We start from the raw sequence: 12,241 nt of genomic DNA, 5'->3' as shown, positions 1-12,241 counted from the left end.
CTTATACCGTGCGTCGGCAAAGTGGCAGCTGCAGGACCAGCGACGCAGTACTGCGTCGCCAGCTGCAGGCTGATTAATCAGGAAGCAGCCGCTCGCGCGAGCTACTGCTTCCTGTCAATTCACGGTGGGGGGCTCCGTGAATAGCCTGCGGGCCGCCGATGGCGGCTCGCAGGCTAAATGTAAACACAAGCGGAAATAATCCGCTTTGTTTACATTGTACGGCGCTGCTGCGCAGCAGCGCCGTAAGGCAGATCGGCGATCCCCGGCCAATCAGCGGCCGGGGATCGCCGCCATGTGACAGAGGACGTCCTGTCACTGGCTGCACAGGACGGATAGCGTCCTGTGCAGCCCGGATCACTGGGGGGACAGGTAGGAGAGGGAGGGGGAGGGATTGTCGCCGCGGAGGGGGGCTTTGAGGTGCCCCCCCCCCGCGCAACATGCCACCAGCAGGAGTGATCAGACCCCCCCTGCACATCATCCCCATAGGGGGGAAAAAAGGGGGGCAATCTGATCTCTCTGCCTGCACCCTGATCTGTGCTGGGGGCTGCAGAGCCCACCCAGCACAGATCCCATCAAACAGCGCTGGTCCTTAAGGGGGGGTAAAGGGTGGGTCCTCAAGTGGTTAAGTGTCCCTCTTTCTCATCTCAAATAGTTGGGAGGTATGTTTAAATCTTCTGCCTGAAAGGATCTTCAGGAGCCAGCCAGTTAGGTTTTTCAAATATATGTATGGGAAAAGTACAGATTTGTAATGAACCAAGCTGGGGTGCATCAGGTTAGGTTACCTGACCAGATTTTAGATAATAGCATTTTTAGATGCAAAAGTCTCATTTGACTCAAAAGTAATGTTCCAGCATCCTGTCTACTTATCTATAAGATGGTCGATGGAGGTCTCTGCCCAGAGCTGGTCTTTAATATAACATTAAGGAGCCCTAATTGTTTATGGCCAATGGCCAAAGTATCTCCTAGAGAATGGCAAAAATGCCTGTACTGGTAATTTATCTTGCTTAACTGGAACTTAACTATGGGAAAGAAACAGCTCAGTTATACATTATTTTGAATTTACAGGGTCAGTCACTGAAGTGCATTCCCCAAGCAGCGAGCCTTTTCCCAGAGTGATCGCTAGGCACGGACAATACAAATGCTGAGCAATCCCTGGTCACCGCTGTCGCTCCCATCCAATCAGAGAACAGCTCTATGCAGAATTCAGTGGTGAGTTTGAACTTCATATGGTAGTAATTTTGAGGTGAAATCCTTAATTACGATGGAAAATCATAATGTGAACTTTCTTTTTCTAGCAGCAGGGGGGTTAACACCAGTGGTGGGCTGAAATTTTGCATCGAAATTCGCATTTACGCATCACAATCGTACATTTCAGGAAAATCATAATAAATTTCGTATGTAATAGTAAATATTTGTGCATAATTTTTCACTTAATTTTTGTGCAACTAGACAAATGCAACTGCGCCTGCGCGGCTACACGCATCCTAGCTCCCGCTCACATCTCCAGGAGCTTACTGATGCAGGAGGCTCGGGAGACGCGAGCGGGAGCGAGGTGCAGCTGCATTCGTCTAGTTCGACGAATAATTGGACTGTAACCGGCGCTGGGGAATGGAGGATTGTAGAGGACGGCGTGGGACAGGACAGCTGCAGGGGTCCGATAGAAGCCCTAGGTAAGTGTCAGTTTTTGTTTTTAAAAAGAACCACAGAACCCCTTTAAGGCCCGGTTCACACTTGCAATTAAGTGGCAAATGGATCCAATCGATTGGATGCGTTTTAACTCCGTTGCCACTCCGTCTCCGTTCCGCTGCTTCCGTTCCGTTTCACTACATCCCCCCCAAGTGGATTTTTCTGTCTAGAACGGTTTGTTTCTTCACTAGTGTGAAGAAACGTTCCGTTCTCTCATTGCCCGTTTCAGTTCTGCTGGGCTCAGCGATCCAGAAAAATTGCTGCAGCAGGAAACTTGCGGTCCATTCGGCGGATTGTGTGGAATGGATGAGTTCGAATGGACCAATGTAAACAAATCCATAGGCTAACATTGGATCCATTCGCATCCGTTAGGATCCCTTCCGATCCGTGAACGGACCCATTTTTTAACGCCAGCATGAACCAGGCCTAAACCTACTTTTTTTAGCTTTTGAAAAGAAAATAAATCTATGGGATTCCATTGCTTATCTCATCAGTTTATTTTCTTCTCAGGTTTCCTTTAAGGCTTCTTGCACACCAAGACGTTGTGTTAGGTGGCACGTTAAGGTCGCATAACGTGCACCTAACACAACGTATGGTGCTGCAAAAGCCGACGGTAGAGTGAGCCGCGTTAGGCTGCTCGATGCCCATAATATCTCCCAGAGTGGCGCTGATTGGCCAGCGGGACCACGTGATGCGGAGCGAGACACTCCGCATCACGTGGTCCCGCCGGCCAATCAGCGCCCGCCAGTGCAGTGAATATTAAGTAGCCATGTGCGCGGCTACTGTAGCTGGCTCTCCCCGCCTCCTCCGCCCCCCACTGCGCATGTGCAAACAGTCTAACGCGGCTATAGCCGCTCCAACGCCGTAGCATGCTGCACTTTGCACAGGACGTGCAGCGTTACATGTAACGCAACGTGGGCTGTGTGAACAGCCCACTTGTGTTACATTGCTGTGCGTTGGGGGAGCGTTACAGGCGCACTAACGTGCGCCTGTAACGTCTTGGTGTGCAAGCAGCCTAAAAGTATCACATAAAACAACTTCTGCTCTTTTAAATTACATACTTAAATTATAAATTAAAAACTATGTTTCTGGATCTTGTAACAAAATTGAGTTATTTTGCTTTAAAGGGACTTTTTGCTGCTCATAGCTAAAGACACCTCTGTGGCTCAGCCAGGAGAAATAATTAACTGGAGTAATGTCTTCTAATAATCCACTCATTCCTCAGCAACAACAACACAAGCGAACCCGCTGATTAACCCTTCCCTCGTTGCTTTACATTCCATATGCACTATGTGCTGCTGGCTGCACTGACACAGGTCAGAACACTCCCTCTAGTGGGCAGAGTGAGCATCACAACAACAACAATATTCTTGTATTGTGTCATTATTATTTTTATATACCACCAACATCTTCTGTAGCATTGTTAATGGAAAAGAAGACAAAAGGGAAGGGAGTGCAAAATAATCCTAAAAGTGATCAGGGTGCGCTGAGCATAGACAAGGAAAATGCTATTTGGACTGGGAATGTGAGGGATGTAAATGTAGCATGACTCAGGGGGAGGAGTCTGGCCAAGGAAAGCGATCTGGCATAACAAGCAGCAGCAGTGGGGACTGTAGGTGCAGCAGGTGTAGGAAGGGAAGACAAGACAACATTTATATTGTGCTTTTCTCATGGCGGACTCAAAACGCTTGAGTGCTGCAGCCATTAGAGCGCGCTTTATAGGCAGTAACAGTGTTAGGGAGTCTTGCCAAAGGACTCCTTACTGAATAGGTGCTGCCGGCTTACTGAACAAGAGAAATAAGCTGTTCAGCTCTGTGCTACTTCATATAGGCAAGCCATCTGCGCCTGCGCAGTGCAGCTAAAGCTCTGTCCACAAGCCCTTGTCAACAGGGGTTCCCAGCCCTGGAGTAAATACCCATTTGGAGCACTTATCTTTCACTACAGGTGCACTTTAATTTGAACTCCACTTCTAGATCAAGCGTTGTCCTCTTCTGTGTCCTCAGCCAACATTGGGGACACAATAGTGTCCAGCACTGTAACGCTTGCTTCAACAAGCACCAACGGACACCGAAACAGATACAGCGAAATACATCGGATCCACTGTGACTGTTCACATTGCCAGTATGACACAGGATCTGAAAGAAGACACCCATATTGCCCGGTAGCTAGGCATTGCTCTACATACGTGCATATTCGTTACAGGTCGTTTGGCTGTGCAGAAAGAATGGGATGATGTCATTAGGCCACACCCTTGTGTGTCAGATCTATTCACAAACTGCATAAAGACACAGGCTCCTCCCATCGTGTGGTGGTCTGCTTTGGGGTCAGACAGGCTCATCATTAGCAAGCAGCGGAACACATCATTTATAACTGCTTTCCTGGTGCTTACTGCCGAGTGATTTCTCACCATAGTATCACTTAAACTAAATTTAAGTGGGCATCTCATATCAATGCACCATTAAAGGAGTGCTTACGGAGGCTGACATATTTATTTCCTTTTAAGCAATACCAGTTGCCTGGCTGTCCTGCTGATTCTCTGCCTCTAATACTTTTTTTACCATAGACCCTGAACAAACATGCAGCAGATCAGGGGCTCTGACTAGAGTCTGTCTGGATTAGCTGTATGCTTGTTCAGGTGTGTAATTGAAACATTACTGCAGCCAAAGAGATCAGCAGGGCAGTCAGGCAACTGGTATTGTTTAAAAGAAAGTAAATATGGCATTTTCCATATCCCACTCTCTTCAAGTTCCCATTAAATTGGCCACAGGGAAGCAGGAAATTTTGGCTCCTGTGGCTAATGGACAATTTGGGCGCCCCATAGGTGCTAATGCAAATATTGGATATTAGCCGCCCAAAGCAAATATTTGGGCGCGCGATAATTATCCTTTTGAAAATTACAACATTATAGTTTTTAAAAATGATCGTTTTGAAAATTATAACGTTATAGTTTTGGGCATTTTGAATGTTTTGTATTTGTAATTCATTCACTTTTGAAAGTTATCGTTTTAAAATGTATTGTTTTGAATATTATAAGGTTAGGAAGTGGGGTTTTAGGGTTAGGTGTCAGGAAGGGAGGTCTTAGGGTTAGGCATCAGGAAGGGGGGTTTGTGGCCACACTGAGGCTACTGTTTTCTGCTGGTGCTGTTATGAGTTGTAGCTGCATTCCTATACATTTTGCACAGAGCATTGGACACGCTATCGAGGGGTGTCTTGTCTTCTTGACAGTCTGTGAGGCAGCCACATGGTCTCACATACCTCCCTCAAGCCATCAGGCCTATCACAGTGTCTTCTGAGAAGCAGTGCGAGTTCATCGGGTTCTCAGGAGTCTGCAGGGAAAGGTTCAAAATAAGTGTTTGCTTATCTCTTCTGTTCAGCACTTATCACTCACAAAGACAAACTAGTTCAAGATACAAGTGTTTACCAAAGAAAATCGATCTGAAAGACTCTGGGGAGTTTCTGCTGAGGTTGCCAGTGTAAAATAAAACATTGCCAAGGTAGACAGAGAGCACCTGACACGCCGTGTTTGTGCGTCGGGGTGCATGTGTGTTCATAGGTTGGTCGTGTATAACAAGGGCTGCCATGGAACTGATTAGTGGCAGTCAGTTTGATCAGTTGCAGCAACACCCAAAGATAGTCTTGTTTCTGGGGTTTGTTGAACCCTGAGGTGGCAACTGCTTCTTCTGATTAAGTTGCCATGGCTGCCAGTGTTTTATAGTTTTCAGGAACAAACACATTTCCAGCGCATCTGAAGGCCAAGAAGATCTTAAACTAGCCAAGCATTTCAAATTGTATCTCAAAATGATCTTCGCGAGGCATTTTGGGTGCCAAAACCGCATCAGTGCCGTAAAGAAAGGGCTTCTGTACTGAATTTCCACAGGAACGCAACATTTGGAGATGGTGATAGATTTCTAACAGGTTGCTGAGGAGGAGGCCAGCAACACAGGAGGCCAGCCATATGAAGAACCACTAGAAACTGTATAGGGGAGGGAGGGGGTTATTGGAAACCAGGCAACTGTATAGGGGATGGAGGAGGCCACTAGACACCAGGGAACTGTATAGGGGAGGGAGGACCACAAGAAACCAGGGGTACTTAATAAGGGAGGGAGTAGGCCACTAGACGCTGAGGATGGCCCGCAACTTGGACAACCTGGAGTTAAATTTTGGCCCACTTTGAGTTTGACACATCTGTGTTAAGATAAGCTGTTCCTGTCGGGCTTCCTTTTGTGCTTAAAGTGAACCTCTTTTGTCCTTAAGGAGAAATGAAACTCATTTGTATGCTACTAGTCCACATTGTCCTATCAGCAGGCTGGGGGAGGGGCTATGTCCCTGCTGTGTTACTCAGCTGCAGAAGGAAGGAAGATGCAGTCACAGAATGGGATAGGCTACCTGTGACAGTGTTAAATGGTTCACAGGACTCGATGGACAGAATTACCACTCGTCTAGCAAGTTAGATATTTCCTTTAAACTGTATTCCATCTGTGTATTTAGCTATGTGTGTGTCTGGAATCCAACTCTATCTACAGGCCAAATTTAGCATCGACATAGAATGATGCGCAGCGAAGCCGAAAGCATTTGAACATATATATAAATAACACTGCATATGTTACTAGGCCACCTTGTAACTGGATTCGGTAGCTGGTGACCCACATACAAGACAGATGAGAAGCTGCAGCCAACAGGGGTTAAACATCGCAGGCTTCCAGAGGCTGGGGTAATTAGGGTAGGCCTGCTAATCTGCCTGCAGCTCATGGCAGAACCATCCCTGCTAAAAACACACAAAGGGGAGTATTGTAGGGGAGGGATTACAGGGCCTTATTCCCGATTCATGCTCTAATCCCTGTTATATCATTGATCCAGCAAACGGCACATCTGACACAGCGGCATCGCGGGGGGCTGTACCAGGGCAGGGAAAGTTTACAAAGGGTGAAATAGCGGCGGCGACACAAGGAAATAACTTGTTTATGAGGCACGTGCTTCAGATTCAGGCCTGGCGCCTTCAACTTCCTGCAGGAAGATCCTAATCTTATACACGGAACACAGTGTAACAGTGGGAGATAAATCTGAGTACAGCTAATTTTACTCTGTGTAGGAACTGAACCGTCCTTGGCCGACCTGCACCCAGAATCCTACGCTACTTGCGGGGAACCTCCAGGCATGGGTAGGAGGCGGAACAGTTTTAAGGCTATTATAATTAAAGTAAACAAAAGAAAGCAAAAGCGGCCAGCTCCTTGTAGCGAAAGCAGATGGTTTCAGCGCATGGCGCTCAGCAGCGAAACTAGGCACCACCATAGCGGTAATGTTATACTGTGCAGGGCGCGTAAGGGTAATTCAGGGCTCCGGCAATCGCCAAACTCAAAATTACTCCTGCCTCTGAGTTGCTACGACTCGGAGGGGGAATAGTATTTAACGCCGCTGGGGATCGGAGTGACAGCAGGGCAAGCCGTCATTCAGCTCACACTGCGCCCAGCTCACCGGCGGCTCACACACACGTATACCCCTGAAGTCCATCAGCTCCCTCGACATCCTTCGAGGTTGATCCGCTGTGCTCCTGTAAAGAGTGCGGACCAGCTGGGTTGCGGCGGGTCGCTGCGCATACATGGCCAGCCACTCACACCACCCAAACGTGCTTCCTTAGTCGGGAGCGTTACAGTCTTATTATTATTATTATTGATTTATAAAGCGCCAACATATTCCGTGGCGCTTTACAAAGTAAGTAAAAAACATGGGGTACATAATACATATTGAAATGGGTGGTGCATGTAGACAGCACCACTCATGCGCAGTAGTCAGCTGACTATATAGGGCTGACAGCGGCACAACGGAGGGGACTGGGAGGATGACGAGGGAGTGAATGGACTACAGGGGGCTGGAGGAAGCCCGGGTAAGTATAAATCCTTTTGCTTTGCTCATCTTAGGTACAGTTTAAGAATTGTGTCCAATATAAAGTATGTGTGTGCTCTCATACGCACACATGCTTAACATGGCAATAATGTGATATACACGCCCTTTTTATTTCACCTTTCGCCGTTTTAAAATCGCGCTTCTGTGTTGCCTTTTTTTGTCTGTGTGATGTGCGATTCGCGTGTCATGTAATTCGATGGAAACCCAGAAAAATCACATTTGTTACACAAAAATTGCATGAAATTTGGCAGTTAATTAGATACAGTCTCACCCAAAGTAAAATCATTGGTATGAATGGAAAAACACGTTGAAAAACAAAATCGCAGGGTAAAAAAAATTAAAGGACAAAACAGTAAAATGCAGCATCCACATGGATAAGTGAACACTGCCTAAAGCTAAGTACACACATGGGAGGATTGTCCCCCATCAGGGATCGGGGAATGATGCTGTACAGACACTTCTCTAGCCTAGAGGCCAGCGATGTATTCTGTTGATGTGGAGGGGGGCGGAGGGACAACAATAGGCGGATGACAGATCCGCTTCAATCAGTCGGGAGGGGTTTGAAAATAGCATTGTGATCGGTCATGCTCGGGCGTTATTAACAATGCCCAGCTCGGGGAAGATTGATTGACGGCTGCTGTACACACATAACAACCAGGGCCGGCCCGCTCATGAGGCGGGGTGAAACATTTGCCTCAGGCGGCAAACTTCTAAGGGCGGCACCCGCCCGAGGGGGGCCGGCCGCCGAGCCGGAGGGGTAGCGGGCAGGTCGGGGGTATTGGGCCTAGCGGTGGGAAGGGGGGTCGGACCCCCCCCCTCCCTCGCCTGGGTCCCCCGATCTGCGCTCCCCTCCAGCCTGTAATCAGGAAGCCGCTGCCAGATCGTAAGAGGCACAGGCGGGGAGGACTCACCTTTTCCGCGTTCCAGCGAGCGCTCCACTGACGTCACTTCCTGCATCGCCGCCCACTGTATTGTAAGTGGACGGCATTGCAGGAAGTGACGTCAGTGGAGCGCTCGCTGGAACGCGGAAAAGGTGAGTCCTCCCCGCCTGTGCCTCTTACGATCTGGCAGCGGTTTCCTGATTACAGGCTGGAGGGGAGCGCTGATCGGGGGACCCAGGCGAGGGAGGGGGGGGGTCCGACCCCCCTCCCCACCGCTAGGCCCAATACCCCCGACCTGCCCGCTACCCCTCCGGCTCGGCGGCCGGCCCCCCCGCACCCACGGACCGGGGGGGGGGGGCGGCAGCAGCAGCTCTCTGCTAAATTTGCCTCAGGCGGCAAAAAGTCTAGGGCCGGCCCTGATAACAACTATCGGCTGAAACGTTCATCATTGGCGGTTTCAGCCAACAGTTATTGCATGTCTGTACATACCTTCCTCTGATCTAGTGACTGATTAAAATGCTGTTCTTATCTACAAAATGGCAGCCCCACCGAGCGACAGGCTCCTTTTAGTGATGAGCAGAGAGGAGGAGGTAAAAGTGTGTTTTTTTCCTGACGGTGTGAAAGCGCCTCTAGAATGAGGGTGCTGATATCAGCTGAACTCTGCTGTTTGTTGTACCGCATCCAGTATGATGAGCTGTCACTGCACAGAGGTGACATCAGGATGGGGCCACTGCTTATCCCCAGCCTGCCACACAGAGATGTCTAAACTGCTTGTGTGTTAACTGCCCAGACTCTGTCAGTGAGAGGCATTTCTCCTCCATCTGTGCTGATTTAGTAGCTAACATTCACATTACATTTGTGGGGTAATTGGTGCAGAAGAATCCACGAGTACCAAACCTTTCTCCAAAAGTCATAAAAAGCAAAGATATTATAGCCAAGAGCTCAACTACAAGGGAGCTTGTAGTCCAGAGCTCTGAGGAGGCACCAAATACCACAATTAGTGGGATAATAGAGTACTGTTAAAGAGGTCCATTCTTAAAGGGAACCTGAGATGGGGATAAAACAACAATTTATACATACCTGGGGCTTCCTCCAGCCCCCTCCAGGCTGATCACTCCCTCGCCATCCTCCTCCAACTCTTCATTCATCGGCAATTGGCCCCGGAAAATCCTCCAGTTCAGGGCCAACTGCACATTTTCACCTCGCCAGGAGCATTCTGCGTCTGCACAGTACTATTGCGCAGGAGCAGAACGCTCCTGGAGATGGGAGAGCGCACCTGGCTGGACTGTGCCTGCACCAACTGGCCCCGACTAGAGGATTTTCCAGGGCCAGTTGCAGGTGTACGAGGAGGTGCCTGAGGATGACGAGGGAGTGATTAGGCCGGAGGGGGCTGGAGAAAGCCCCAGTTATGTATACATTTCTTATGTGGTCCCATCTCAGGTGCACTTTAAGAGCAAGGCCTTGATTGCTAACACTTAGCACGCCCGTGCAAAGCTGCTTTGCACGTGATATCATGCATATAAAGCTTTAAAGTCCATAGTTTGTGCGCGTAAAGCTTTGCGTGCATTATATCGCGTGCAAACCAGCTATACATTCTAATCAGTGGCGTAGCTAAGGAGCTGTGGGCCCCGATGCAAGTTTTACAATGGGGCCCCCCAAGCACTCTATACATACAATTGATATGGCGCACCAAAACCTGCCAATGGCAACTACAGCGTCAGAGGTGCAAGAAGGGGATGGGGAGCAGTTTGTTAATGATTACCACTATTCAAAGTATCTATAGAAGTGATTATTTTGAGCACAGGACCAATAGAGAGCTAATACTGTAGATTAGGGAGGGCCCTTCGAGCCCCTCTCGCCCAAGGGCCCCGATGCGGTCGCAACCTCTGCAACCCCTATTGCTACGCCCCTGACTCTAATAGGTGAGCACGTGAAGCGCCGTAGTTTTCACGTGCAAAGCGGATTTATCCCACGAATGGCATAACAGTTAACGCGCAAGCGCCAAAACTTTGCCCGCGTAACACGCTCAAAATGGCTTGCAGCTTTTAGGCATGATAACTCAGTTGTCACTGTTTTGTGAATCAAGCCCCAAGTGTTTTTCTGGATACACTTATTATGGGTGTGAAGATTATGATGTCCAGTCATGTTTTATGACCCTTGCAAGATGGCCCCGGTCTGTGAGGGTCACCAGGGGTACACAAGGGAACAAGTGTAAACACTGGGGGGGGGGGGGGGGGTTGGACCATCAAAGTTTTGGTGGGAGGTTCCATGATTTGCAGTTTAGGGTTGCCACCCGCCCGGTATTCCCCCGGCCCAGCCGGAAAATTAGTTACAAAGCCGCTGTCGGAAAAATGTTTTTACCGGCAATGTAGTTACAAGCCCATCTATGTTTTTCTGTATTTTTGCCTTTTTCCATGCTATGACTCCTCCCAAGTCCCAACCCTCCCTTCCCCTGTTCTCCGCAGGGCCTTATGTTCCAGAGATGGAGTCCTGATGGGACTTCCAGCCAGCAGTCCACCTTCTTTTGGAGGCAAGCCAGAGTATCATCACACACCAGCCTGTCCTCCTGCAGTTACCTATGCCAGTGCCACTTTCACGGTAGGGATTTCCATTGGCTTTAGTGGAGCTCAGTAGAGAACTGTAGTTTTGTTGTTGTTGTTGTTTTTTAACCCTTTCTGGACCAGCACTCTCTGCCCCCTTAAGGACCAGAGGGTGCTGGTCCAGCAAACCGCCGCTTCCCGACGAATAGCCGCAAGTTACCGTCACTCCCGCCGGACACGCCGCTTTGTCCCCGCCGCAGGCTGCTCTCTCTGCCGCCGCTATGACAGCTGAGCGCTGTGCGCCAGTCAGGAGCCGCTTTCATTGGCTCCTGACCCTGTCACTCCATGTAAGCCAATGGGAAAGGCTTACATGAATGACAGGGCCAGGAGCCAATGAAAACAGCTCCTGCCTGGCTCACAGTGCTCTGCCGTCATAGAGGCGACAGGGCATCACATTGCGGCGGGGGCAGAGCGGACCGAGCAAACGGGGACGCGCGGTCAATAGGACGTAGAGCTTACGTCCGGTCAGGACTGCAGCGCCCCCTGCCTGCCGTAGATTTATACTCGCTCGGTCCGCAGGTAGTTAATTACTTTAGTTGCACCAGTAAATATGGCAGCACAAACCTGGCAATGAATGCCGAGCGTCACTCTTTATAAGGAGGCCTTTAAAACATGAGTAGCTAAAGGGAACCTGAAGTGACATAATGACATAAACGTGTATGAACAGTCCCAATCCTACTTAAACCTACGCTGTGTTCCTTTTTTTCATTCCTCACTTTAAGAGTTAATACAACAGAGCTCCAAATTGAAACTGTTGCGTATAGGTGCACACTAGTCTTAACTCAGCACAGATGGCCTCAACCAGCAGGGAGCAGCTTAAAAAAGTTCAAGATTTGTCTGTGTGGGAGCTGAATAATGTTTAAAAAAAATCTCTCGCCCATCTGAGACTGTTGAAAGTTTAAACACAGATTGTAACTTCAAATACAAAATAAGATTATGATATTTCAGCAAAGTCCTCTACAGGAGTAAAGGTGGCCATACATCTAGCGATTTTGGCAGCCGATCGACTAATAGACTGATCAGAGAGAAATCTGTTGGCCGCCATAGACCACAAGCCGATTCCCGACCAATTTCAGCATGCAAACTTTTGGGCATGCCGCCCCCCCCCCCCCCCCCCCCCATGTACATGTAAACTCCCCCATCCTCTCCTCCTCCTGTGCAGTTATACTTTAC

The 12,241-nt window shown here is 49.0% G+C and overlaps 1 long non-coding RNA gene across 5 annotated transcripts in view; it reads left to right on the top strand.

The window, feature by feature from the left end:
• Positions 1-12,241, top strand: part of LOC137532304 (uncharacterized) — a 312,890-nt gene that overhangs the window by 261,551 nt on the left and 39,098 nt on the right. For all 5 annotated transcript variants that reach the window (XR_011023901.1, XR_011023903.1, XR_011023904.1 and 2 more), the window contains one exon: positions 1,066-1,209. This is a non-coding gene — a long non-coding RNA (uncharacterized lncRNA). The remainder of the gene's footprint in view (positions 1-1,065; positions 1,210-12,241) is intronic.

Source organism: Hyperolius riggenbachi, chromosome 9 (genome assembly GCF_040937935.1).
Source record: "Hyperolius riggenbachi isolate aHypRig1 chromosome 9, aHypRig1.pri, whole genome shotgun sequence".
In the NCBI taxonomy this organism is placed as follows: domain Eukaryota; kingdom Metazoa; phylum Chordata; class Amphibia; order Anura; family Hyperoliidae; genus Hyperolius; species Hyperolius riggenbachi.
Note: the sequence above shows the minus strand (reverse complement) of the source record. Positions and strands in the feature narration are given on the sequence as shown.